Source organism: Herpailurus yagouaroundi, unplaced genomic scaffold (assembly GCF_014898765.1).
Source record: "Herpailurus yagouaroundi ecotype Mexico unplaced genomic scaffold, PumYag 164, whole genome shotgun sequence".
Taxonomy (NCBI): domain Eukaryota; kingdom Metazoa; phylum Chordata; class Mammalia; order Carnivora; family Felidae; genus Herpailurus; species Herpailurus yagouaroundi.
In genome coordinates this window covers 6,214,163-6,239,472 of record NW_024412405.1, presented here as the reverse complement: position 1 = coordinate 6,239,472, position 25,310 = coordinate 6,214,163, and the positions used below count along the sequence as shown (strand labels likewise).

The following is a 25,310-nucleotide window of genomic DNA, read 5'->3' as shown; positions in this document are numbered from 1 at the left end:
GAGGAGGAAACAAGGGAGGAGGAGGAGCAGGAAAGGAGGGAGGAGGAGGGAGGGAGGGAGGAGGAGGAGGAGGGAGGAGGAGGAGGAGGGAGGGAGGAGGAGGGCCTGGGGAGAAGAGCTCAGCCTCCCGGCTGAGCCAACTAGTACCTGGCCGCTAATGAACCCGGGAGGCCGAGGAGCAGGGCGGCCGGGGCGGCCCCAACTCAAAGGCCGGGGAGCCCGCTCGACGAATCGGCCCGTTTGTTTTGACAGCTTCGCCGGGAACCCTCGCAGGCCGGGCCCGCACTCCCCGCGGGGCCCGCGAGCGAGTGGCCGGCCCAGATACCGGCCGCACATTGTGTCACCTGCGCCGCCGGAGACTCGGGAAACAGCGCGCACCGCTGTGTCAAAACAGCCGCGGACGCCGCGCTCGGGTTGCCCGCAGCCCCTGGCCCGGCCGCCAAGGGCCAGGCTACCTGCCCGGCGGGGCGGGGCGACCAGGCACCGATGAAGGGGACCGAGGGCTACCTGCGACGGGCCCGGCCGGACACACCCAGTCGGCCCCGCGGCCACGCGGCCCGAGTCCGCACTGGGCCTGCGGAGACTCAGACTCCGGGAGCCGTCGGGACCAGGAGGGCTCCGAGCTTCCCGGGACACCGGGGCCTTGTCCGTCCCCTGCTGCCGCTGGAATCGCTTGACTGGGAAAGAAGACACTAGAGCTCGCACACACACCTAAGGAAGGCCCTCTGCGTGGTCCCTCTTTGTTCCCGCGCAGAGCGGGCGTCAGGACCCCCTTTGTTGGCGCCTCCACTCATCCCCCCGCAGAAGCGCCTGGGATAAGAACCTTCTGATGAGGCTCTAAACCTTTGGCACATATCAGCAATGCCTAATTATGACGGATCCAATAATATGTTCCTTGTGTTTCTCTGACAACCACATGTTCGGCATCCGGGCCGCGCGACTGGGAGCAGAGAAAGACCCTGACGCTACAGATCATTGCCAGGGTCCTTCCACCGTCCCCCACACTGGCGGGGCTGTAGTCCCCATTAGACACACACCTAGAGAAAGGGAAAACAGGCTGTGCACCGAAGCAGTTTGTGGAAAGGAAAGGAAATTTGTGTATGTGTGTGTGGGGGGGGGGGGGGAATCAAGTGTTGCTTGGCAATTAAAATAAGTGGAATGAGGTATCTTTTAATTAACATTCTTCGAGTGGCAGGGAATGTTCCAATGTTGCCGCTTTAAGATTTCCTGCCTCATCTTGCGTCTTCTTGAGATTATATATTTCTAAAAATACATTAGGTGACAGTGTAACAGGCAGGAGAACGCATATCGTGGCTCCATACATATGGAAATCAGCTCTCTCCGGCGGTACCTGGAACAATGGTGGCAAATCTGTATCAAGGGAGACGGAACCTGCAAGGCTTTGCCTTTGTGTGGCCCGTGTGTGAGCCCAGACTTAATGAGCTTCAGCTAGAGGTGCCACTTTGAACAGATAAATGCCGGCCACCTCGGCTCTCCGGCCCACGGGCTGCCTGAAAAGGACATAAAAGGGGGCTGCTCGGGGGAGAGAGTTACCGTATACACTTGACACTGGATCAAAGCGCGTGCATTCGCGGCCCTGAAACGGAAGGGAAAGACGCCGAAAGGCTGTAGCTGTTACCAGTGGTTCCAGGGGGCTTCCTTCGAAGCCTTCTGGGGAAACGATTATGCCCTTCTGTCCCCAGGCATGCTTTAAAATGCACTTTCTAGGGGCGCCTGGGTGGCGCAGTCGGTTAAGCGTCCGACTTCAGCCAGGTCACGATCTCGGTCCGTGAGTTCGAGCCCCGCGTCGGGCTCTGGGCTGATGGCTCGGAGCCTGGAGCCTGTTTCCACTTCTGTGTCTCCCTCTCTCTCTGCCCCTCCCCCGTTCATGCTCTGTCTCTCTCTGTCCCAAAAATAAATAAACGTTGAAAAAAAAAATTAAAAAAAATAAATAAAATAAAAAAAATAAAATGCACTTTCTAGACAATGATCATGGGTTCTTCCGCGGAATTCAGAGGGTGTCCATGAAACACCCACTCACACTCTCCGGTGCAACCCAGCCAGCGGTGGGGAGCCAACAGGTGAAAAGGTACCCTCTCTCCACGCACCCACACCTCCACAGAGAACGCCTGGCCTAAGAACCCCACTCCCCGCTCCTCTACCTACATTCCAAGAAACGTGAAGTGCGGGTAAAATCTGAATCCTCAAAGCAGAAGACTCAAAAACAGAGGAACTAATCCAGTTTCCAGATGGCGAAGTCGCTCCGTGATGCCTTTTCACAGCCCGTCTTGTATCACAGGGTTCTATCTGCTTTTCTTATTGGACTCAGACACTTAAAAAGTCCCAATCCTATGGCTCTACTGGGTATCTTCTAGCCTTTCACTAAATTAGAGCATTAGACCTGATGATATACAATTGATTTTTAATTTTTTTTAATGTTTACTTATTCTTGAGACAGAGAGAGACAGAGCGTGAGTGGGGGAGGGTCAGAGAGAGAGGGAGACACAGAATCCAAAGCAGGCTCCAGGCTCTGAGCCATCAGCCCAGAGCCCGACGCGGGGCTCGAACTCACGGACCATGAGATCGTGACCTGAGCTGAAGTTGGACGCTTAACCGACTGAGCCACCCAGGCGCCCCTATTATTATTATTTTAAATGTTTACTATTAATTTTAGAGAGAGAGAGAGAGAGAGAGAGAGAGAACGAGCGGGGGAGGGGCAGAGAGAGAGGGAGACACAGAATCCGAAGCAGGGTCCAGCCTCCAGGCTCTGAGCCATCAGCACAGAGCCCGATGCGGGACTTGAACTCACCGACAGTGAGATCATGACCTGAGCTGAAGTTGGTCACTCAACCGACTGAGCCACCCAGGCGCCCCTATGATTAATTTTTAAGTGTATTTTTCCTGCATAGAACAAAGAGCTGGATTTTTTTTTTTTTTTTTTACATGTTATCACCATCAGGCCTGAACTTCCCATGAAAAAATCAGGTATTTTCCCCCCTAGGTATGGTAATGGTTTCTAGCAAAGAGCAATCTTTAAATCCCTGGAACCCTCCAAAAGGTTCACCAGGCAGCGAAAAGGTTTCTCTTTTTCCTTGGTACAAACACAGTTCATTAACTGCTGAGTCCTGGCGTCTGTGGGCCCACTCACAGTCACCTCCTTCGAAGCAGAGCAGAAATCACTTTCACTGATCAAGGAGAGGAGATTCCCGATCATTAAAGCAGTTTTCAAAGACAGCTAATCGGTAGAAATGGCCTCAGATGTGCAGCTAATCTCATCATTCAAATTTCCTGGTTGTCCTGTTTTCCTCTGCCCTGATAACACTTTATCAGACTGTAATGGAACTTCTCTGATCTGGAGTAGGGCATTGCAACAAAATATATACATACCTCTGATATCTTCCTTTTTGGAAAGCCAGGGAATTTAGTTGATACAGCAGCGAAATACAAAGCTCCGGTCCTGAGGTCTAGACTCAGTTTCAGCCACCAAATTATAACTCCGTGGGCTTAGTTTTGACAGTCGTATTAATCACAAATGACTGGAAATTGTTACTATCGTGGTCTTTCCTGAACTAAGTATGTTGAGCAAAAGAAAAAAATACAAATAGGAAGTGCTTTCAAGCAATCTGGAAAGTGCTTTTGAAACACCGTGTTAAAAATTAACTTTTAACATTGACTTTAAATTTATGTAATACCTCTGAGAAACTAGTACATGGAGGCAAAATTAATTCTTGGATTTTTCTTTTTATAAAAAATTAAAATAAAAATGTGTGTATTCTTAAGATCTCTTTTTTTTAAAGCAAAATATAGGCGAGAGAACTAAGAGAAAACTCACAAATGGTACGAGCACCTGACTACCAAAATGTTGAGACCAAGGCTGTATGAAAACAAAAAAAAGTTTTAAAAAAAATTAATAACCACTTTGGAAAAGAGTTTGGCAGTTTCTTAGAAAACTAAAAACACACTCTTGCCATACGATCCAGACTGTGTGCTCACTGGTACTTTCCAAAATGATTTGAAAGCTTGTGTTCACACAAAAACCTGACCGTGAATAGCAGCTTTATTCGTAATTGCCAAAACGTGGAAACAAGCAAGTGTCCTTCAGTACTTCGTGAATGGATAAACGAGCAATCCAGATAATGAAATATTATTTATCAAGACAAAGAAATGAGCTATCAAGCCTCAAAAAGGCATGAAGGAACCTTAAATGCATGTTGCTGTAGGAAACAAAACAAATCTGAAAAGGCTGTATGTTACCTGATCCCAACTGGACGGCATTCTGGGAATGGTCACACTGTGGGGGCAGAGAAAAGGAGTGTTTCCCAGGGTGCAGGGGGCAGGGTGAAGGGTGGATAGGTGAAATACGGAGCTCTTTAGGAAAGGGCAACAATTCTGTGCAAGGCTGAAATGGTGGGTACATGTAGCTATACATTTGTCTGAACCCCAATAATGTAAAACACAAAGCAGAACCCTTCTGTAAACTATGCACTTTGGGTTGTGAGGCTAGGTCAATATGGTCTCGTCGACTATATCAGATAAACCACGCTAATGCAAGATGTTACAAACAGAGGAAACTAACCCAAGTGGGGGAGAGCATGAGAGGGGATATACTGGAACTCTACTTCAGGGATATACTGGAACTCTACTTCCTGCTCCATTTTCCTGTAAAACCGAAACTGTGCTACAGATAGCCTATTAACTTAAAAAGATAAAAGTCCCCAAAATATACGCTCATAGCACAAAATGTCATTGAAATGAATGTTACTCCAGAAATATGCCTTTTAACAATGTAGCGTTTCTAAATATGTATTGTTCAGATTGGAGACAAAAGTCAGTACTAATGCTTTTCCTTCACCAATAAATTATTTACTTACTAGCATGGGGAGTTAATCATTGGCACCCCGAAACGTCTTTGTTTTTGTTACGTATAAAAGGGAAACATAGTCTCCATACCCCACTTGACTTCACCAGTATAACCCCAGCACAGTGAGACAGACGCCTTCCACTTGCCCCTACTAAATCTGTTCCACTTTGACAGCTTATTACGTTGTAGACACAACCTTACCAAGAATGCTCTTGACCCCATCATCTTATTCAATGATGGATTATCACCCCCCTCTCCAAGACCGACCTCTGGTCACCCTTAATCAGTGTTTCTGTCCCACACTGGCCAATCTGCCGGGAGGACGTTAACAACCACCTTAGAGCATGGATGTCCAGTGCCTTTCACACGGAGGGCGGGGCCTCAAAGCCTGACTCTTGGAACGCCATTCTTCCAACCCTCCACCCCAATACCCCCACCCCAGCCGGAAAGGAAACAGCTCCTACTTTCCGTTCGCCTCAGCGAAGCTCCAAGTAAGATTTCTTTTGGGGGGAAAAAAAAAATTCTGCTGCCAAAATGCTTTTCTGCAAAAGCCTCTTATATAGACCATATTATCTGCCTTTGTGTAATGAAATCAATTGAATTTCCTCTTAAATTGCTGTTGAAACTGCTCATTTGGCTAGTAAGGGAAATTGCCTCTTTAAGACAAAATGCACCGAGAACTGAAATTATATAGCTACCTAGTAAGAAACGTGGTGGAGGAATTGGGGCGAATCAAGGCAGTAGAGACTGACCTAGAAAAGACTGGGAGGTGGGGCCCGGGCTGCCACCGGTGGGCACAGCAAGAGGGTGGCCATCTGTGAACCCGGAAGACAGCTCTCCCCGGGGAGCACAGCCTCCATAACTGGGAGGGAAAGTGTCTGCTGCTTAAGCCCCCCAGTCTGTGGTATTCTGACGAGCAGTCCAAAGGGACCAAGACCCTCTGGGACCCTGAGGAAATGAAAATGTGTTGTTGAAACCCCCGCCCCCCTCTCCGGTCCTTGGCACTTTGTTCAGGCGACCCCAGCACACTGGCACAGCTTTCCGAAGGCTGATAGTTCTAGGTATCTTTGCACAGCTGTCCAAGATGGAGTAAGCCCCAGAAAAGAAAAACCCGGAGGCCCACAAGAAAAGGACTGTCCGCATCTACAGGGTTGCGGGGCCCAAGAGTCCACTAACAGTAAGTCAAAGAAGATGTTTTTAAGCAGCTCCCCCAGCTCTGGCCACCTGCACACCCCCGTGTCCACAGTTTGATTCCAGTGTGCAGCCTCTTCCCGGGCAAGACTGGGCTCCATGGGAAGGTCTAAAGAGACTGGAGAAAAGCAGCAGCAAAAAAAGTTACTTTTATTTGGATGAAGACGAAAGAACTCTAACACTTTCTTTTTTTTTTTTTTATTTATTTTTTTTATTTTCAACGTTTTTTATTTATTTTTGGTACAGAGAGAGACAGAGCATGAACGGGGGAGGGACAGAGAGAGAGAGGGAGACACAGAATCGGAAACAGGCTCCAGGCTCTGAGCCATCAGCCCAGAGCCCGACGTGGGGCTCGAACTCACGGACCGCAAGATCGTGACCTGGCTGAAGTCGGACGCTTAACCGACTGCGCCACCCAGGCGCCCCATAACACTTTCTAGGTGCCTTGTCTCTTCCGTGTTCCCAGCGACCCCCCACCCTACCCCCAGAACCAGACTGCCAAAAGAGAGCCATTTCGGAGACGGTAGAGGGAAGGACCTATAGCAGAAATGGGTGACAAGCTGTTAGAGAGAATTTAGAATGAAGTCAGAGAAAAGCTAAAGTTCTCCAGGAATCGGACTTCGGGTTAAAAGTCACAGAGACTTAGAAAACTATTAGGATTCTAATTAGGGTCTTTGAACATGATAAAAGCCCACTGAAAAAGGAGCATCAGGCAGGGTTCCAGCAACACAAGAGGAAGGTGTGGGTGAAACACATTGAATGGGGGAATTGTTTGGAAGGTGTGGGCTGGCTTACGGGTGACCTCCAGGGATGCCCAAACACCCTGGGGCCTACACAGTGCGGGAGGCCCCCACCCCAGGCCGGAAGAAAGGGGAGGCGATGGTGTCAGCAGAGCTGAGCAAGACCCCAATGTTAATGCTCCGGGGCAGGAGCTGGGGCCCTGGAGGGTGGGGCATCAGGACGGCAAAGGGAGGAAGTTCCTCCCCTCCTCGCCTCCCAAATCACACCGTGCTCCCACGCTAACCCCCACAGGGAGGCAGAGGGCAAGAGAGCCCTGTGCTTTGTCTATAGTGCTGACCCGCATGCACCCAGCAGGGACAGACAGGAGCCGGGAGAGCTGGGCAGGGGTGAGACAGGCAGGGCCAGCACGCCCGGCCTCATCCTGTTGGATGGTTTGGGCTCAAAGGTCCCAAACACCCTGACTTCATGCTGCTTAACCAATAAGGAAGATAGGCTTTCACAGACAAGGCTGCAAGACAGAACCAATGTTCTCAGATGCCCAACAAAATCCTGGGAAAACCACACTCTTTTCTCTCTCTGCTCACACGGCCTTGACCTCGGGCTAACTCAGCAGCCGCAGTGACTTGCCTAGGGGCAAAGTGGCTGGCTGTCTCTCCCTGCCCCTCCCCTCCCTTCCCCTGCCGGGCGCAGAAGATGTATTATCTCCAGCGAATGTGAAAACAATAATAAAACCAACTTAACGTCTGTTTTCAGTTATCACCGTGCAAAGCTAAACAATGTTGGCAATGAGAATGTTCCTCCCAGAAAGAAACCTTTTGTTGCCCAAGTTCTAAGCGATTACTGTAGCCACCCTTGAGTTTTAGTAAAACGTGTAAGCTTCAAATTAGCACATTTTATGACGCATCCTTTAACAAACAAAGGGTCCGAGAACCCCCCCAGTTATACAGTCCTGGTACGCAGAAAACAAGTACCACACAGAAGGTTCTGGAGTAACTTCCTAAGAATTTGGGACAGTTGGAGCTCACTGCAGAGGCAGCCCATATCCCCAGTCCCTGAGTTTCTAAATATTCCGGCATTTAAACGGGAGCTTTGGCATAAACCATGAGAACGAAAATGGTATAAATAACAGTTTGAGCTACTCCAGTCCTGTCATTCAACGTGAACACTTAGAGAGGGATAAAAACAGCGTTTGACACCTATAACCGCGAAGCGACATAAGCCCAGGATGTAGTATTTGTGTTTGATAAGTGCGGGCTTCAGTTCAGCCGTGAACAATTGCGCCTGGGTGGCTCAGTCCCTTAAGGATGTTCAGCATCAAACTCTTGATTTCGGCTCAGGTCATGATCTCCTATGCCCTATGCTGGGCAGCGCGGAGCCTGCTTGGGATTCTCTGTCTCCCTCTCTCTGCCCCTCCCCACTCTCAAAATAAATAAACATTAAAAAATGTATTTGAAAAATCATTCTAAATCTCATGTGCTCTTTGTTATTTGCAGACGTTGTTCTAAATGCCAAGTAGCTCCCGGTGTGGGCCTGGACTCGTGTTGGAGTAGAGATGACAGAGGCTATCACCCCACTTGGGCTTGGAAGTCAGCCTGGTTGTGGCCCCCAGGCCCCAGGGAGCGCGGCACAGGTGGGGAGACGGCGCCTTGTGCAAAGACAGAGGCTCCCAGGGTCCGGGACCCTGCTGCAGGCAGAGCTTTATGACACTGCAGGTACTGACATGAGTACAACGAAGCGGAGGGTCAGGGGAAGGGCACAAAGGACTGCTCTGGACCCACTGTGACACACCCCAGGAACCCCTTAGATTGGCTGTGAAACAGACACCGCAGGAACCCCTTAGATCGGCTGTGAAACAGACACCCCAGGAACCCCTTAGATCGGCTGTGAAACAGACACCCCAGGAACCCCTTAGATCTGCTGTGAAACAGACACCCACGAACCCCCTAGATTCCCTGTGAAACAGCCCAGGAAACCCCTAGAAACAGGGAATTGGGACTTTGGAAGGGAGCGGTCTGGGGCACTGTGCACCTCCGGGGGGGTACTAGTTTATGACCCCGAGTCCTGTCTGTGGGGTCTCATCGTATCCCCTGACTCAGGAACCTGTGACAAACACAGGTTACCGAATAAAGTGCCTACAGATTTTTACTATACATAAGGAACGAAAACTGTATGATTTCAACCGGGTGGCCCTAAGGCAGAAAACCTCCATCTTTGGGGGCACCTGAGTGGCTCAGTTGGTTGACCATCTGACTCCTGATTTGGGCTCAGATCATGATCCCCAGGTCGTAGGATGATCGAGCCCCGCATCGGGCTCTGCACTGACAGTGCGGATCCTACTTGGGATTCTCTCTCCCTCTCTGCCTCTCCCCTGCTCACCTGTGGGTTTTTTTCCTCTCTCGCTCTCTAAAAGAAAAAAGAAAAAAAGCCTCCGTCTTGTATCGTCACGAGCAGATTCGGGTTCAAACACTGAATGAGGCACACTACCACAGTGAATAGCAATGTGGTCACTGGGCAACTGTGAAATGATTAAATCCGTTTGAATCTAAAACAGAAGAAAGAAAGAGTTGAATTCTGGACAGTTTTTTGGAGTTTAGAAAAGTACTTTAAGTGCCTGTCTGAAATATATACCGTTTATTTGATATTTCTCCGTTCTTTTCTGGCATATCACTTTATCATCAAAGAAATGAATGTTTAGGAAATAAATCTGTGCACGTGTCCGTTAAAAACAGAATGCCTGGGGCGCCTGGGTGGTTCAGTCGGTTGAGCGTCCGACTTCAGCTCAGGTCACGATCTCACGGTTCGTGAGTTCGAGCCCCACGTCAGGCTCTGGGCTGATGGCTCAGAGCCTGGAGCCTGCTTCCGATTCTGTGTCTCCCTCTCTCTCTGCCCCTCCCCCATTCATGCTCTGTCTCTCTCTGTCTCAAAAAAATAAATAAACATTAAAAACAAAAAAACAAAAAAACAAAAAAAACAAAAACAAAAAAAAAACCAGAATGCCTGACCAAGAGTAACCTCAGTAAACAGACTCACTGCAGAAGTCAGTGGCCACTAGCCTTGACTCTACACTTGGGCGGCTGTCTGTCTAACTCCCTTGACCTTTGCTGATGACTGCAGCTTCAGAATCACAAGAAGGCTGCCGTGCCTCCAGCCGTCAAATCCAAACCGTGGAGAATGTAGGGTTTTCTTTTCTTGGGTTTCTACTGTTTACCAGAAAAGTATGGTTCTCCCTAGAAACTTACTGCTGCATCTCATTGGCCCAGAACTATGTTCCAAAACTCCTCCTGACTATGATGGAGATGAGAAGATTAAGTATTTCATTTTCCAGATGCTACCTGCCTTCTTTACTGAATTATAAAGTGCAAGAGACAACACAAAACAAAACCCAAATTCATTCCTGTGGTTTTTTTTTTTTTTTCTTTCTTTCATACCTGGGTAATGGACTTAATAGTTTCATCAGAAGAATCTAGAATAGTTCTGAACCATGAGATGACCCAAGAACTTTTATGATCTGACCCCTCAGGCTTTGAGACATGGTAGCTGAGGTGGGAGCCACAAAGCCTAGAGCTTGCGATGGGAGCTGATCCCTGGGAGTCTGTGGGATGTGCCAGATACCGTCCTGTCATCTGATGACAGACTGGCTGTTGGACGCCTATTTTAAGATTCTGGGTTACAGTTTTGTGATATACTAACTGGATGACATTTTGAGTCTCGGTTCTCAATCCCATAAATGAGGAAAACTAGACTATTCCTTTCCCTACAGAATATTAGGGGGTTCAAAAAAAATATTCCAAAAGGGTTGTGAACACCTGAAAACATCATAGCAAAGACAGGGATTATCATAACCTCCATGTTAAAATTAGTCCGAAAAGAAGAGTTTAAAAAAAAAAAAAAAAGGAACACATGGAGGTCTTTGGCTCACTGTCCTGGGGGCCTTCCTCAGTCCTTTCCAATCTTCTCCAAAACATCAGCCCCCAAATCCTCACGTTGGTCTGTAGAGGCGATGTCACTTTGTCCCCCTCGGGAGCCCAGCTCCCCATTCCCACCCAGCTCCCTCTCTCTGGCTGGCACCCACCCCCAGGGGCGTTTCATCTGCAAATGTCGTGTTGTTTTCATCAACAGACTCTGCATGCCTAGAAACAGTCCCCGCTTGGCTGCTGGGAGCTGCCTTTCGTGTCTGAACAGGTTTAGTGGCATGAATCAGTATTCGGTGCTTCCAAAAATATACACATCTATAGTAAGATAACTGTTCCTCCGTCAGAATATCATGAACATTAGGGGAGACAAATATACTGTCAGATGTAATGACATCCTCCTCCCAGGTCCCTCATAAAGAAGTATTGAGAACACATAATTGCCCTCAAAAGATGTCTATTTTATGATAATCATTACCTAAATATTACACACTAGAGATTTGTACTATTAAAGAGGGCTGAAATTACTCATGAAATATTAGCTGTGTTTTACTTAAGCTCTTTGGACCTAATTCATAAAAATTAATTCACGGTTTGTAAGAGTGATCTCTTATTCCTTAATAGAATACTTCTGTAATTCATTAAATTCCTTAATGCCATCATCCCTGATCACATACATTTCAATTCTAGTCTTCCAGTATGAAAAAAAGAAAAAAGAAAAAACCCGAACTTTCGGCAAGTCGAGGAAACATCAGAGTTTTCAAGCAGGACCCACCTCTCGGAAGATCATGAGAAACTTACAGAATATGGAGGGGGAGACAAAATGCAACAAAAGTCGACCCAGATATGTCTGGTTTTCAAACACATGTGTGACTATCTGGGAGTAAACCTACATTAAGAAAATGTTCATTTTGGAGGAACTGCTCTCAGAACAGACGGGTCCTCTCTGACAAGGGAAGCCCGATTTCTAAACTGTCAAAGCACATCCTAGATTTCCTGGAATTGCTTGGCCGTGAGATTTTCATTGTCCTTAAGCTGTTAACAACAAGGAGCTCTGGGTTGTGTGGGGAGACCGTGACCTGCACGCTTCTCAGCTTTGCCTAAGAGTCTCAGGGACGCCGTACCGTAAAACGTAATTTACGATTTCCCGCACGGACGATTCAGTAAGTATTGATTCACGTCATCTCCACCTCTGGGCTGTAACACCCATGAGGGCAAGCCGTTCCTCTGTCTTGTTGACTTTTGCATCCTTGGCCACGTGATAGAATTTCCATCAGTGTGTATATTTTTTTCCATCAATATTTTTAAATCAAAAGCTAACAGGGATGCCGGGGCGGCTCCGTCGGTTGAGCCTCTGACTTCAGCTCAGGTCATGATCTCACGGTTTGAGGGTTTGAGCCCCGTGTCGGGCTCTGTGCTGACAGCTCAGAGCCTGGAGGCTGCTTTGGATTCTGTGTCCCCCTCACTGTCCCTCCCCTGCTCATGCTCGTCTCTCTCTGTTGCTCAAAAGTGAATAAAGGTTAAAAAAAAATTTTTTTTTAAAAAGCTAACATATTTTACTAATTCTCTCTTGCCCAACAAGGAGAAATGACATCAATTCAAGTCACCATGCATTTGTTGATTTTCCACTAGAAATACTGATAAAGATGAAGAAAATAATCCCTTACATTTATATTATTCTTAAGAGTTTACTAACTTTGTGTGTGTCACGGAGTGTTGTGCTTACATTAACTCTACGGGGAATTAGGGTCCATTTTCTTCCAGTACTTTGTAAGTAAGGATACTGACATTCCAGGAAGGGACATAATGCAAAGCGACCCCACAGCGGGGTAAAAGGTGACAGGGCTGAACGTCAGCACGTGTAGACTCTGTATCTATCTGCCACTGTTTACAATGAACAAGTCACTTAATTTTGGTGTCTTCATTAGAGAAACGATTAGGAACACCATGACGTATTGTTCTCTAAAAAGTATTAGGAAGAAGATGAACAAGACCCTTTCTGGTTAAATCAGCCTCTGCTGAGAACACTGGTCCTAAGGGACGTGCAGAGAGACGCGTATATGGTGTCTCCAGGATGTTGCCTTCGGCCTCATGGAACAGAATCAGGTTGCAGAAGCACGAGGAAAGGGGGGCAGTTCTCTCACATGACACCAACCCGGGCTGGGCCAGCCACTGGCCGGGTGAGTCAGGCACTTTCCTGCCTCATCCTTCCAGGGAGGCCCTTGACCTTCACGGTCCAAGGTGATTACTCCGCTTCCCGGCCTCGGGACTCTGTTCCAGGCAGATGGGTGAAGGGCAAATTCTCTTGCTAGCTCTCGGTATTACCAAAAATTTTACTCAGAAGACTCCCACTTAAATCGCGTTGGCCAGAACGGGATCACATGTTCACCTCCGGCTAAAGCGAGTGTGGACTTGTAAGCGTGTTAGCCTCCTGGACGAGAGTGTGGTTTTCTTCCAAAGGAAGAAAGGTAGAACAGACATTGGCTGGGCATCAACAGTACCGATGCACGTGGCGGAGCGATTGAGGACAGAACGAGGACGGAATTTTTCCAATTATTTTGTGAATCCATACACTGGGGATCTCAGGGTAAGCGTGCGTGAGGGTTGAATTATATCCTCCCTCCCAAAGTCACATGTTGAAATCCTACCTCCCAGGACCTCACATTGTGACCTGTTTTGTTTTGTCAACAAGGCCATTGCCGGTGTAATTAGTTAAGATGAGGTGATTGGAATGGGTCATAATCTAATATGGCTGCTGTCCCTATAAAAAGGAGAAATTTGGACACAGACACCCATGGAGGGAGAACACCGTAGGACCATGAAGAGGGCCATCGACCAGCCAAAGAGAGAGGGCTCAAATGGATCGTTCCCCCACAGCCCTGAAAGGAAACCAACACTCCCGACCCCTTGATCTTACACTTCCAGCCCCTGGCACTCTTGAGACAATAAAGAAACTGTTGTTCGAGCCACCCAGTTTGTGGTAGTCTCTTACAGCAACCCTAGCAAGCTACAACAGGGTGACTACAGTAGATATGCTTTCCCATGTTTTTTGACCAGGAGGCACTTTTTCACAAAACACTTGAAAAAAAAATACTGTCCCGCAGAATGTAGTTTTTTTTCAATTCCATTGAAGTGGAGTCATTTCACCTAAAACCAGGGTGTCTGACATCCCACGGCACTTTGCTTTTGACCGTATCATGTACTGAGTGGTCCATAATAGAGTTTCAGTACGTGTGTTTCAGTGATTTTTCTCCAGGTTGGTACCATAAGGTCCTACCAAATAAAGATAATAATAGTGTCCATTACCTCTACGGTACTTTTCTGTATGTCAACCATTGGGCTTAGCGCTTTACAGACATTTTCTTTTCTAACCATCACGAAAGAACAATGAAGTAGGTACCACTACCTTTCCCAGTTTACGAATGTGAAAACTTAACATATAAACAGCCTCTTGACACTGAGTGTAGATTGTTGTTGATTCTTTTTTTTTTAATTTTTTTTTTCAATGTTTATTTATTTTTGGGACAGAGAGAGACAGAACATGAACGGGGGAGGGGCAGAGAGAGAGGGAGACACAGAATCGGAAACAGGCTCCAGGCTCCGAGCCATCAGCCCAGAGCCCGACGCGGGGCTCGAACTCACGGAGCGCGAGATCGTGACCTGGCTGAAGTCGGACGCTTAACCGACTGCGCCACCCAGGCGCCCCTTGTTGTTGATTCTTTAAATAAACTTCTTTATTAAAGTGTAACCAACCTAATGAAAAGCACACGAATCGCAAGCGTGCAGCCCAATGGATTTTCACAAAGCAAAACCACATCTATGCAAACGCCACGAGACCAACAAATAGAATATCGCAAACACCCTCCTTTCCAAAGATTAACACCATCCTGACCTCTGTCACCGTAGAATACTTTTACTGGTTTTAGACTTTAAATAATATGCCCTGCACTCTTTTGTGGCAGATCAGGTCTTTCTTTTCTTTTTCCTTGTTTTTACTATGATTAGAAAAAGTAAGACAATCCTGTGGAGTAGCAATGATACTCTCTGTACCCAATAGAAACTCATACATATGTACCCCAGATGCACATACAAACACCTTTCGTAGAAAGACTATTTGTAATAGCCAAACCTGGAAACAGTCCAACAGACCAGCCTTGCCCTGACACCCAAACCAGACAAAAGTATTACAGGGAGAGAAAACCACACTATCCCTCATTAACAAAGGGATTAACAATTACCAAATCAAATACAACAATATATGGAAACAATAATACTACAACCAACTGTGGTTTATCTCAAGAATGCAAAGTTGGTTCAATATCTGAAACTCAATCAGTACAACCTGCACTGTATTAAAAGTCTAAACACACACACACACACACACACACACACACACACACACACCCCACATGATTATATCGATTGATGGAGAAAAAAATTTTGACGAAATTCAACAACCATTCATAACTTAAACACAGGGAAAAAAGAAAAAGAAAACCTCTTAGTAAACTAGGAATACAAGGGAATGTCTGATAAAGGACAACAACCAGAGCAAGCAAACAATCAGGAACAACTTTAGTTAAAATTGTACTTGATGATGAAAGACCAACTATTTTCCCCGTAAGACTGGGGACAAGTCGAGGGTGCATTCTCTCACTACTCCACTCAACATCATCCTGGAGGGCCTATTCAGCCCAATAACATAAGAAAAAGAACTACGAAGCATACAGATTCTAAAGGAATGAAAAAAAACTGTCCCTAATTGCAGATGATACGATTGTCTTTTTTAAAAGTTCCAAGGAATCTTTTTTATTTTTTTTTAAATGTTTTATTTATTTTTGAGACAGAGAGAGACAGAGCATGAGCAGGGGAGGGGCAGAGAGAGGAGGAGACACAGAAGCCGAAGCAGGCTCCAGGTTCTGAGCTGTCAGCACAGAGCCCGTCGTGGGGCTCGAACTCACAAACCGCGAGATCATGACCTGAACCAAAGTCGGACGCTTAACCGACCGAGCCACCCAGGCGCCCAAAGGAATCTTTTTTAAAAAAATAGCCTCCTAGGGGTGCCTGGGTGGCTCGGTCGGTTAAGCATCCAACTTCGGCTCAGGGCATGATCTCATGAATTCGGTGAGTTCAAGCCCCACGTCGGGCTCTGTGATGACAGCTCGGAGCCTGGAGCCTGCTTTGGCTTCTGTGTCTCCCTCTCTCTCTGCCCCTCCCCTGCTCATGCTCTCTCTCTGTCTCAAAAATAAATTTTAAAAAAAATTTTAAAAATTAAAGAAAAAAAGCCTCCTAGAATGAAAAAGTGAATTTTGTAAGACTGTAGGGTATAAGACCAACACACAAAATTTACTTGCATTTCTATACACTAGCAACAAACAATTGGAAACCAGAATTTCAAAAAGCAATAGCATTTCCGAAGACCCAATTTCTTATAAAATCACACACACTGAACCATATCATCCAGCAACCCCACTCCTAGGTATTTATGCTAGAGAAACTGAAAGTTATTTTCACATAGAAACTTGAACACAAATGTTTACAGTAGGTCTGTCCATAATCGTCAACAACTAACAACAATCCAGATGTCCTCCAACAGGAAACCACTTCTTGCACATCCACACAATGGGATACTACTTAGCAATGAAAAGGTACGACCCAGGGGTACACACAACTTGGGTGAATCTCAAAGCCATGAACGTGTGCAAAGGCCATTAAGCCATTAAGTTGGGTACAAGAAGCCGGTCTCAGAAGGGTTTTGCGCTGTATGGTTCCACTTCCTTGTCATTCTCAAAAGGACAAAATACATAGTCATGGCACCTCCCAGGTCAGTGGTTGCCAGGGGTGACGGTGGGTGTGACTAGAAATCGGTAGGTCGGGAAAGTTTGGGGAGAGGTGCAATTGTTCTGTAGGTGATGCAGGTGATGGTTACACAATCTATACCCGTGTTAAAATGCATAGACCAAGATAACGAAAGCTCTACTTTGTTGTATATTAACTCAAACAATAAAATTTTACAAATCAGCCATGTGTGCCTATTTAATGGGGCCATCGCGCAGAGTGAGAAAAGTAGACGGTACAAAACCCAAGCAACGATGCCTCTGCGACATCGGCATAATTTTAAACATTTCAGAGGCAGGGCTCTCCTTCCCGCCACCTCTTTCCAGCCCACAAACTCATTCTGCCGTTCGTTCAATGATCCCAGCATTTTCACCAGTAAGAATTAACATATTTGCCTTAAAATATTTTAAATTAATCAACTCATTTGGTTTGGCCTTGCGCACCTATTCCCCAGAAAGGAGTAATATTTTAAGCATTAACATCCATTTCCACCTTCCCTGGAAGAGGTTTAAATTTTTTTTTTTTTCAACGTTTATTTATTTTTGGGACAGAGAGACAGAGCATGAACGGGGGAGGGGCAGAGAGAGAGGGAGACACAGAATCGGAAACAGGCTCCAGGCTCTGAGCCATCAGCCCAGAGCCTGACGCGGGGCTCGAACTCACGGACCGCGAGATTGTGACCTGGCTGAAGTCGGACGCTTAACCGACTGCGCCACCCAGGCGCCCCAATTCCCTGGAAGAGGTTTAAATGATTATTATACTAGCTAGCCTGGTCCCTTGTCTACAAAGTGACCATAAATATTCTGGAGTCCAGGAAAGAAACGAGCTCCGGATCTAAAGCAAAGGAAAATGAGATGTGAAGGGCACTTGGACGCTCAGGGCCCTTCGGGGAACAGCAGGGACAAAAAGAAGAGAGTCTGGGGCTCATGACACGCGTCCAGCCGATCTCACCCCCTTACTGCTTCCTCTCAAGTCCTTTTCACATCAGTGTATGGAGCTCTGTATCTTTTACAAATGACTGTATAGCATCCCAATGTAAGTATTTACATTTTTTTACACAATAACAGGCGTTTGGATCGACTCGAATGCTTTATCATTACAAACAATTCCTGCGATTTCGATATTCTTGTTTATGCGGTCGTACCAGAGCTTGTATAGGATCATTCCTAAAATTGGAACCACTAGAATCATTCAGAGCTGGGACTATTTTAAATTAGAATAGATATTGCCAAATTATTCTTCAGCAGACTTACATTAATTTGCACATCTATCAATAACATATGAGACTGCCTGTTTCCCCAACCTGCCCCCCACCACCGCCACGGTAGAGAGTGGTCAAATTTATATAGTCGCATCTGTCTTTCCAAGTCAAAATATCTCTTTTGTATGGATTTGATTTTTCTGAAACTTAGCATATTTCATATTGGATATTCTTCTTAGTGTATGAAATATGCGCTTCTATGATTTATCCACTTTTCTGTGGGCATGTTTTATTGCAGACATTTAAAGCTCTTTGCATATCACAAATAGTAATTGTTCTCAATGACGTTTCAGTATTTGTTTCCAGTTCTTCTTTTGTATTTCGACCTTTCGTAGTTTTTTCGCATGGAATTTAAATTTTCCTTGGAGTCAACTTGATCAATTTTTTTTCTGGGCTTCATGATCTGCTTAAAATGTCTTCCTTAGGCAGTTTAGAACAACAATAAGCATCCATTTCAGCGGTTTGGTTAGCTATTTTTCTTCTTTTCTTTTCTTTCTTTTCTTTTTTTTTTTTTTTTTTTTTTTTTGTTTGATTTTTGAATGCTATTGTACCCCCAGGGCTCCCAGCTTGTCCCAGGGAGTGCCAGACTGGTCCCTGCCTCAGTGCAAGGCCCAGGTAAGAGAGTGGATGTTTCCCCGCCGAAGCCGAGGTAACCTCGAGACATTATCAATTGGCTGAGTGAAGAAAAACTTGTTCCCAAGGCAACACATACTTGGGGCCCCAGCACACCCTCTCAAGTATGATCTTCACTCTCTCTAAAAAGCCTAGGCACTAGGCTTTTTACCAGTTGGAGACCAAATCATCACTTGGCCCAGAATTCCACAGCCTCCAAAACAGTAAAGAAAAGCAGGTGGGGGGCAAACAAAAGCCCAGGTGCATAGGGCTATGCGGCTTGTGTACGTGTAGGTGTTCACGTGCCTTTGTGCACACCCTTGCAGTTTACCCTTTCTCTTGTTTCAGTGAGTCTTAGCTGCGAGAAGATCCCTGCCAAAGTCATCCTATTTCAAAGAGCTGAAGAATTTGGACAGGAATAGTTGAATCACTGGCCATAATCATATGAAACTTCCTTACGTCCCATAGTAGGATTTCTCTTGGTTTCTTGGTAATCGCATAATCCTAGAACAGCTTCTTGAAAACCGGCCTCCGTCTGCTTGGGCTCATACGTTGCAGAGGGAGTCACATCTCGGTCATGAGGGCTTTCAGAGAACCTACAGGAAGAGGGTTGTGAGTTCACGGGTCAAAGGGTCCAGATTTGAAACAGAGTTTAGCTTTTTCTTCCTGCTTCAGCCCAGCGGGGGTGTGTTTCCCATGAGAGGCTTGTTTTTTTTTAAGAATAGCCATAGTAACTGGGTCATCTGGTAGAGAATTAGTCAAATCTCCCCAGGAAGTGTTAATTTAGTGCAAATGACCGGACCCTGGATGGGCGGATCACAGAGCCAACCACCCCCCTCCCGTTCTTCAAGATGAGACACAGTAGGACTCGGCAAAAAAAATAATAATTTGTGATGAGCATTTACCACATAAAAACACTTTGTAGTTGTTATTTTTAAAGCCCCAAGCTTTCAAGAGGAAAGACTTGTTTTCTTAAGAAAGATGAACAGCAAAATGCCTGGGCGGTGATGGCCAAAGTGAACATTCTGAGGGATTACACAGTCCCTTCTCAACACGTAGGGACACAGGAGACTTTCCTGCGTTTATTTGGGAAAGAGCACTAAAAGCGAGGAGATTATAGTTGTTTGAGATAACACCAGAAAATTGTTTATTTAACAGAAGGAAAGCATTGCGAAGGAGTGATGCTATTATTTTGATCCTTAGGATGAAAAATTAGTAATCAACAACAAAAAATATGAATAAAAGAAAAGGCTGTATACCTAATTAGTTTGAATACATTTAATTTGTAGCTTAAAACTAAAGCTATTAGTGAATTTAATGGTGGTTCTACCTCGTGATAAATTGCTGTGTAGGCCAAATACATATTCCATTAGCTGTGATAACTCTAGGTTAGAATCTTTGGATTAATTGGATTAGTTTGAGTTTACCTTCTAAGAATATCTATTTAGAGTCTAGGTATTAATCCTTTATACTTTTAGATGGTTTAATATGTAATTAAAGCAAATGTACATTAATCCTCTTAGACTGGTTTTTCCAGAAATAGACAATGGCGACAGATTGTATACAGCACGACGCCTGAATATCTTTGTAAGAGTTGAGCAAATGGTCGATGACAACCTTGAAACTTTCTGCAACTGCTGGTGTTTGTCACATCCGAAATGTTTTTTTATCCGAGAAGATTTTTGGTTTTTCGCACATCACCCAGTTGTCTGGATTCTGGGGCCTCGGCATCTGTTCCGCGGAGAATGTCTTCAGCCGGAGCGGCACATAGACTGGCCGGTGGAAAATCAGTGAGTCCGTGATGGGGTCCGTTCGCTCTCTCCTGGCTGACGTCTGAAGCCACAGGTCTTTTCTTAAAAGCCCAGGACACGGCAGCCTCAGAGGAAGGCGTGTGTGAGGGCTGTCACACACGCAAAAGAGTGACCTCTTTTGCACTCTCTTCCACACCTGTGACCTGCAGGGGGGCCACGCTGACAAGTCAGTTCCTCAGGCCTCCCCCAGGCCACTCAAGGGCAACCAGGAAGAAGAAAGGCCATTTCAGAAAAAGGGAGCGACTCCCTCACACCCAGGGCACCCATTCCCACTGCGTGGCTGTGGCCCACCTGCAGGCCGTGCACCACACCCCCACGCACGCACAGTCTCTCTGTGGCGTCCGAGTTCACGGCCCGGTTTCAGCAGAACAGAAGAGCTTTGGTATTTCCTCAAGCCACCAACTGAGATCGAACTTGATCTGGATACAAAAACACAAAACGGAAAAAAAGCTCTACTGAGAGCAGCTTTGAGGGGGAGAGCGGGCGAACAGAGCCCTGTCTAGAGCCCCCTCCGTGCCTCGGAACCCAGCACGTGACAGCTCAGGCTCTGGGCAGCGTTGGCTTCTGAGCCAGTGGCCACAACAGGGCGTCACGGTCGTCATTTATGGCCGTTGCAGGTATAGTGGCAGAAAATCACCATCGCGTCTAGATGAAATGGCAGAACGGGTTGATAACAAAACCACACGCTTTCTGGTACCCGATAAAAAGGATTCAAACGCTAAGAAAACAGGCGAACTTCACTTTAACAACAGAGACGGATCCCTTGCCGACCTGTACTCCCAATGCCAGAAATACCAATTAATATCAAAAGATAGGGAACTGATTTGCTTCTTAATGACTTTAAGCATCATTCTTAAAGGGCCAAGAACAAGGTTACGTAAAGATGATATAATAGTAATACATGCATTAGTTCTTCTCACTGTACAAATGTATTAGTTCTTGCGATCGTAGCTGTGCTAACATACAGTTTTATTAAGGTGTTTTAGAGCTAAACCTGGTACTATGTTTAATATATTTAAAATAAAATAAATGTATTTAATTATTTGAACGTTAAATATATTTTAAATATTCAAATATGTTAAATTTGTATCTTTGTCATGGCGTATACTAATTTTATCAGCGAAAGATATTTCGTTGCCACAATCCCAGCTAAATAAATGATAGAACAACACAAAAGGCCACAGACCAAGGAAATAGCCTGGAAAACACAAACTCCCACCAGGTTCTCAAACACAAGTCCTCCCACGAAGGGACAGCTGTGTGAGTCTGCAGACGCTCGTGGCCGGTGAGCGATAAAAGGAAGGAGCACCCCAGGACACCAGTAAGCACATTTCCAGAACTCGCCTTTGGGTCACCCCCGCCTCCCTCTCGCCGGTGCTGCCCTTTTGTCCTGAGTCTGCAAATCACAGCCTCTAGTCACAACCCCCTGTTCCTGAGTCCAAAGTAAATGGAGATCTTCTTGTCTACCTGTGAAACCCGTTGCCAGAAGGATGGAGAGGGCCTTCTTTGTCCCCATGTGGCACTCGGAACTGCCACGGGCATCATCACTGCACGGGGCAGGGTGAGGCTGGCAGGTGGACACCGACTTGCTAGCTGGCGGGCTTTGCAAAGGAAAGCGTTGCTTTCGATGTTGTTTGTGCCGGGCTCAACGCCGTCAGCTCTCCGTGTGTTCCCGCGCTAGGAAATCGCGCGGTTGCACCCACACCTGCCGGTGGGGTATCGTTTCCAACAGCCTGCCTGTTTCTGAGATGTTATATTTCTCGACAAAACCAAATCGATAACCTAATTTGCGGCAACATACCACAGCACAGCATTTTGTATCACACTTCCAAGGGCTAGCAGCCTGAAATCTTGACAATTGAAGCCCCGTACCAACTCCTGACATTCGGATCTTTGCCAGTAAGAAATAGGATAATCAGGCTTTTTGTTACACAACACGGCGCCTGTCCTTCCTACTTCTGTCAATAGGCCCGTCACTTAGGTTGTGACCTTTGTCACTGTTACCTTACCTTCTTCCTCTCCTGTGTGGCTGACGGCATCTCATCAGGCACCAAGTCCTGTGACTTTTCAGGGCGTCTTCCTCTTCTCTATTCCACCTACCTGCAGTGGCGTCCTCCTCCTGCTGAGATCGGTCACCGCATACCTGGGCTTTCCCTGTCCCTTCCCAGTCCTGCCGCCGTCTCCGGGCTCTCCCCGCTCTGGCTCGTTCTACTTCAAGCACCATCTGACTGGTCTTCATACGATCCTCGTTCTTCATTCTGATAGCCTGCTTAGAAGTTTCCAGTGCCCAGTCTCCCTGATCCTGCTTTCCAAGCTCACTCTGTGTCATCCACGCAGTGAGGGATCAGACTCGTCATACGCCCTCAACCACCACACCGATGCCTCACACCGCACCTCCACAGCTCTGTCCAGGTGCGGTGCCTCACCAGGGGTCTGCTTCCCAAACTTTCTCTTTATCAGACTGTACCCATCCTTCAAGCTCTGCCCAAACCCAACCTTTTCCATGAAACTGCTCCCAAACATCCCTGCCCACAAAGATTTCTCTCTCTGAACTTCTCCTGTCCACTGGCTCTCCAGACATAATCTGTCCCTTTAAAATAGCCTCTCTAGGGGTGACTGGGTGGCTCAATCCATTAAGCAACCGACTCTTTATTTTGCCTCAGGTCATGGTCTCACGGTTCATGAGTTCGAGCCCCACATCTGGCTCTGTGCTGACAGTAGGGAGCCTGCTGGGGATTCTCTCTCTCTCTCTCTCAAAATAAATAAACATTAAAAACTAAAAATAAAATAAATTAGCCTTTCCATCTTTATTAGTCACTCATATCCATGGATATACCCATATAGAAACACAGTCATCTGTGTGCACACATATATTTTCCTTACGTAATTGCTGTCACATAAATATTGTTACATAAAATATTGTTACATGATTTGGTTTTTCTAGACACTACCAGTATACGTTGGAGATCTGTCCCTATGATACATATGGGAAAACGGGTGGCTATTTCCTTTTCATATGTCTTTATTTTTCCGGACTGTCTCCAATCATCACGTGCAAACTTTGTCATGACATGAAAACACGTGCTTTTCAGACCACAAAACAAGGGGACAAGGAGAAGATATCAACAAGAGGGATCACACCTCAACTTTCTACCCGGTAAGGAAAAAAAAGAATTTCAATGACGATAAGAACGAGTAATTGGAGAGCACAAAACTGTATCACCTTTGACATTCAAAGATTTTCACAGAAGAACTGAGGACAGCTTATCTACCACAATATTCATATTTTCGTTCAATATACATTTAAGCACCTGCTAGACCCAAGGATCGTAGAGTGTGCATCTGAACCAGAAATGAACTGTCTCCAATCCCTGCTCTAGGCTGACATCTTATAGAAGTCTGCAGTGATGACCTTACATATGTGTGTGTTTCCTTCCTTGAAACTCCCATTGCAGAGAAAATATACCTTGGAAAGGTCATTTGACCATATCAACCTATGACCTATCAACCACAGAGTTATAGATAAAGAGTTTACATGAAACATGTGTAACTTGACTTGAATATCTAAAACATGATATTTGGGACCTAAAATGCTTCTGACTTTTTACAGCATCTTCATAGCTATTAATTCATGTTACAGTCACAACATCCTTTGCAGTAGGTAAGCTTTCTGCAGTCTATGGATAGAAAAACAAGCATGAGGTGGTCCCGGGACAGCGTGCTAGCGAGGCAATGATAGAAAACTGGCTTCTAATGTCATGTCTTTCCCCTGAGCAGAGTCAAGGAACAAAACTTTGTGTTGACCAGAAAAATTCATTCCTGGTACCGGAACCAACTTTAACATTAGAACAGAGATATAAATAAGTCGCATGGCGGGGCGCCTGGGTGGCTCGGTCAGTTATGCGTCCGACTTCAGCCCAGGTCATGATCTCACGGTCCGTGAGTTTGAGCCCCGCGTCGGGCTCTTTGCTGACAGCTCAGAGCCTGGAGCCTGTTTCAGATTCTGTGTCTCCCTCTCTCTCTGCCCCTCCCCTGTTCATGCTCTGTCTCTCTCTGTCTCAAAAATAAATAAACGTTAAAAAAATTAAAAAAAAAAAAAATAAGTCGCATGGCAAGAACCTGGTGCCCAGTGATCTCTGTTGCATGGCCACGGTCACAAGGCACCACTGAACGTTCCAGTCCGTCTTTCCCCTGGTGAACCTGGGTCACTAGGAACCAGAAAGCACATTTGTTCAAGCACATTCCATTTGATAAGCACAAATAAATGTATTCAGTCGCCTATATTCTAAAACTCTCCAAGCAACACCACCATCACATAAATAAAAGAAGCCAAGCTGGAAACATACCTATAACTTCAGGCTCATGCGATGTTTTGTAAAATACTGATTTTAATATCTGCTCAAATGCAGAGAATGAGTGGGAGTAGGGGACACACACACACACACACACACACATACACACACATACACACACAAAGACCATCTGTTACTTATTTAAGCCATTCTTAGACAAGAATATATTACTTTTCAGGGGAAAAATATTGTTCTTTCCAGAGGAATAGGAATGTGATATAAACAATGAGATGAGATAAAGCTGTTTATATCAAAGGGTGAATCAGATTATAACACTGAAAAATAGTACACATTTCCTGTTATTGCTGCTATAAGTAAAACAGTATTTGAAAGACAAATTGCCATGTTACTATTCTTGAAAATCCCAGGCTCTTCTATAAGTAATGACATCTTGGTAGACATGAGACCATCCGAGTGCAGACATATCTCCATCTACATAATTTAAGGGGGAAAAAAAAAATCAAATGTTTCTCCTTCAGAAAAGAGAACACGTTTTCCTTTAAAACATAAGGGGGGCGCCTGGGTGGCGCAGTCGGTTAAGCGTCCGACTTCAGCCAGGTCACGATCTCACGGTCCGTGAGTTCGAGCCCCGCGTCGGGCTCTGGGCTGATGGCTCAGAGCCTGGAGCCTGTTTCCGATTCTGTGTCTCCCTCTCTCTCTGCCCCTCCCCCGTTCATGCTCTGTCTCTCTCTGTCCCAAAAATAAATAAATGTTGAAAAAAAAAATTTTTTT

At 46.0% G+C, this 25,310-nt stretch overlaps 1 long non-coding RNA gene across 1 annotated transcript in view; it reads right to left on the bottom strand.

The window, feature by feature from the left end:
- Positions 1–6,050: 6,050 nt before the first annotated feature.
- LOC121037734 (uncharacterized) overlaps positions 6,051–25,310 on the bottom strand; it is a 36,780-nt gene continuing 17,520 nt past the window's right edge. Inside the window, exons 3-4 of the long non-coding RNA XR_005793950.1 lie at positions 9,170–9,335; positions 6,051–6,161 (exon numbers count right to left, since the gene is read on the bottom strand). This is a non-coding gene — a long non-coding RNA (uncharacterized LOC121037734). The remainder of the gene's footprint in view (positions 6,162–9,169; positions 9,336–25,310) is intronic.